We start from the raw sequence: 4,419 nt of genomic DNA, 5'->3' as shown, positions 1-4,419 counted from the left end.
GGTGGGGAGTGGGTGGGAGGGAAAAAAGAACATTAGGGTGGGTGGGGACAGGCCAGTGACGAAGAGAGGGACAGAGGAGGGATGGGAACAGGCTGTGTGTCTTAGTTGGAGAGAGGGGTGTGGGAGGAAGCTTGAGTTTGATGCAGGGAGGAGGAAGGCTGAGGAATGACTTGGCTCCAGATTACTTGGTTATTAAGAAGAACAATAAACTGAAGCAAAGCATTGCTTGAAGTGGTGGTTTTGCTGCTCTCCTTGAGGATATGTGCAAGGGAAATTGGGCTGTTGTAAACAGGGCGAAGGATGTGTTTGACCATTTCTGTCTCACCTCTAGGCCCTCTGCTGGTGCTGTGGAGGCCAAGACCCCATGAAGCCTAAAGGTGATGGGTCCTTGCCTAGGCTTAGTGCTATCATGTGGGTTTTGTTTCTTTTCTTTCTTTCTTTCTTTTTTTTTTTTGTTTTTTTCTTGAGATGGAGTCTCACTCTATTGTCCAGGCTGGAGTGCAATGGCATGATCTTGGCTCACTGCAACCTCCGTTTCCCAGGTTCAAGTGATTCTCCTGCTTCAGCCTCCTGAATAGCTGGGATTACAGGTGCATGCCACCATGCCTGGCTGATTTTTGTATTTTTAGTAGAGATGGAGTTTCACCATGTTGGCCAGGCTGGTCTCGAACTCCTGACCTTGTGATCTGCCCGCCTTGGTCTCTCAAAGTGCTGGGATTACAGGCGTGAGCCACCACACTCAGCCTTTTACCATGTGGGTTTCTTTAGTGTCTTAAAATCATCCATAACCCACCATTCTGTGGAGCCAAGGTCCCCTCTACCCAAACACCCTCCCTCCTGCGGACTTCTAGAGCCTCAGCCAGCAGTACCGTTAGGTTTACTTTTAATTTGTTTTGCTGAAGAAACATCAGGTTTGTAGGAGACTGAGTTGTTAGCAGGGATGCTTAGCTCCTGATAGCGAACGTGTACCTTGGGAACTGGCACATTCATCTGCTAATAGCACATCGTCACTATTAAGCAGACACTTCAGCTGGTAGAATCCATGTAGAAGTCATGGACTTTTCTGGGAAATGACAGTTTCTTTGACACATTTTCTTTGCCCACTTTAAATAAAAACTCTGGAGAAAGTTGCCTGTTTTGGATTTTTTTTTCTACTTAGGATTAGTTTTGACCCAGATTTCTCTGTGTCTGCCTAAAATCCCACTACACAAATCTTGAATTGTTTTTATTCAGATATTTTTTAGATTTAAAAGCTCAAGACAGCATTTGAGATGATACATTTTACATCTTTTTTGGTAGTGATGGTAAGTAGGTGGGCGGCGGTTTCAGTCCTGTTTGATTAAAAGCCCTGGTTTTTCATAAGAAAAGACACTATTATGCAAGATTTTTCAGTGTACTATTTGAGAGGGTTCAGAAGCAACCTCCATAAAGGAGTTAAAGTTGGCAAAAACCAGCAAAGAATTAAAGTACTTTACGTATTTGCTAAGATAAATGGTCTATTTTTTCTCTTATCTTGAGGTCAAATGTCTTGGTAGTAGTACATCTGGGTTTCTTCCCGAGTTACTCTGCTAAGATGGAAACATTTTCATAAAGATTTGTAGAGACTTTTCTGTGCCAAAGTGTTTCATTTCTTATCAAGTTAATCCCCCTAAGCTTTCAGTCGCATGTTAGACAGTGTGATTAGAGGAAGGAACTTAACACTAGTCTTGTTGACTTTGCAAATTGATCTGTTGCAGAAGAAGATAAAACCAGCCCCCACTGTGCCTACAGTCCACTTCTCCCAAGCAGAACACGCACGTGGCTAGTGGGCTTGTCCAGGAGAGTGGGGAGCTGAGGAGAGGAAGGAAATCTTTTAACTTGATGGCTCTTCCTGTTATTCATGCCATCATGAGTAACTTCTCATGACGCTGAGTGTTCAGGGATAAGTTCTACCGTGGGCATTTCCACAGCAGGCTCTGAAAATCCATCAATACAGGATCCAGGAGCATGTGACATCAGGCGGGAACCGTGACCTAAGGAAGCCATCTCATAGGGCCAGACATCACCACGGAATGAAAATTCCAGAAGCCAATTAGTCCTCTCCAAGATCAGTCCATGGAGTGAATTACAGTTTGGAAGGGGTCTCCTTTTCCTGGTGATTTTCTGAATTTCTAAAGTCCTCTGAGCTCACTGCCTTCATTGGTTAATCTTTGTTGGAGTAATTGTTTAAAAATTATCCACACTATTCTGCTATGTGTCCTATTTCCAGATTTTGGAGGACGAGAGCACATCCAGTGATTTAGCCCTCTTTAGATTACCAGCACCATTGTCTTTTTGGCTTATTCTCCCTGAAAACCAGAACCTAGAAAAATGACATGGAAGGAAAGTGTTTTGAGGTTTTAACTTCAGCTTTAGTGAGGCTCAAGTGAAAGGGAAGATCTATTAAAAATGCATTTGCCTTACTGTCTTTTGAGGTAGAGGCTTGAACAACTTGATCTGCAACTTGAAGAAGAGTGTGGCCGGTGCGATGTAGACTACTGCTTTACGAGATTCTGATCCATAAGGCTGTCCAATTCCAGCGTAAAACAGGGTAGCAAGGAGACAAGTATGTGGCTAAGATGAAGAAGGTAGACATCTGGAAAAGAACAAAATCACATGACCAAGTGTCTTAAATTCTCTGAATATCAGGCTGCACTCATCTCTAAGTGGAAATCTGAAGACATGTTCTAAAGCTAAACACAAATTTCTTGAAATCAGAAACCACAGATAACTTATTTTGCATTAACTTACTTCATTTGAGTGTCAAATATGAGACTCTCTCAATAATTTCCTGTTGAATTGAATTAAATGGGGGGATTCCCTATCCACTACTTCTAAATATTGATATAGATGATTGCAAGTTGATTATAATGAAGTCTCCTTTATTGGATGGACAGAGACATGATGCTTGGCAGATGTTTTTTCTGAAAGCTTGAGTAGAAACATCCATAAGCTGGTGCTATTAATCTGTTTGTCAGTTCTTCTACAGCTGTGGCTGCTGTGGAAGGTGTTTCATTCATTCATTCAACACAGATTTAAAAAATTTTATTTTATTGAAAATTGACAATTTATATATGTTTGTGGGGTATGAATATAATATAATATATTACGGGATGCAATTTACAGATTGATGTTATAACTTATGAATACATTGTGAAATACTTAAATCAAGCTAACATATCCATTATCTCCACTACTTATTTTTTTGTGGTGAGAACATTTGCAGTTTACTCTCTTAGAAATTTTGAAATGTACAATACATTATTATTAATTATATTCACCATGCTGTGCAATAGATCTCAGAAAAAACCACAACAAACTTGTTCCTCCTTTCTAACTAAGACTTTGTACCATTTGAACATATCTCCATTCCCCCGTACCCCAGCCTCTATAACTAGCATTCTACTCTCTGCTTCTATGTGTTCGATTCTTTTAGATTCCACATATAAGGGAAAACATGCAGTATCTGTCTTTCTGTGTCTGGCTTGTTTCACTCAGCATAATGTTCTCCATTCATCCACATTGTTGCCAATGGTAGAATTCCCTTAGTTTTAAAGGCTGAATAGTATTCCATTATGTATATATGCCATATTTTCTCTATCCGTTCATTGCTTGAGGACACTTAGGTTGATTTCATAACTTGGTTATTGTGAATAGCGCTGTAATGAACATTGGAATGCAGACGTCTTTTTGACACACGGATTTAAAATCTTCTGGGTAAGTACCCAGAAGTGAGATTGCTGGATCATATGGTAATTCTACTTTAAACTTTTCAAGGAATGTCCATACAGTTTTCCGTAATGGCTGTACTAATTTACATTCCCACCAACAGTGTACAGGGGTTTCCTTTTCTCTACATCCTTGCCAACACTTGCTATCTTTTCTTTTTGATAACAGCCATTCTGACAGGTGTGAAATGATATCTCATTGTTTTAATTTGCATTTCTCCAATGATTAGTGATGTTGAACATTTTTTTCATAAATATGTTAGCCATCAGCACATATTTATTGAGTGCCAACTCTGGGCTAGGAAGGCATCGTGGATTATTATAGAAGTCTGCTTTGAAATAGTTTTCTAGCTTAGTGATCTCTTTTCAGTATGAGTGTCCATTCTTATATATGTACATTTAGTTATTTATAAATTGTATTATTGAGCTATTTGTACCCTACAAACATATAGCTAATTGTATAAACTATAAAACATTCACAATAATAGGAATTTTAAAAGATGAGGTAAATATGAAAATAAGTACGTTAACTATTTTATTTATTGACTACAACAATTAATTTGACCTCATTAACTGTAAATAATATCTAGAAGGAGCATCTTTGTGATATAATGATTTGAAGATCTGGGTTTAGCTTCAATTGATTTCGGTGTTTTGTCATAGCTGAAAAAGA

Source organism: Macaca nemestrina, chromosome 12 (assembly GCF_043159975.1).
Source record: "Macaca nemestrina isolate mMacNem1 chromosome 12, mMacNem.hap1, whole genome shotgun sequence".
In the NCBI taxonomy this organism is placed as follows: Eukaryota; Metazoa; Chordata; class Mammalia; order Primates; family Cercopithecidae; genus Macaca; species Macaca nemestrina.
This window is presented reverse-complemented; position numbering follows the sequence as displayed.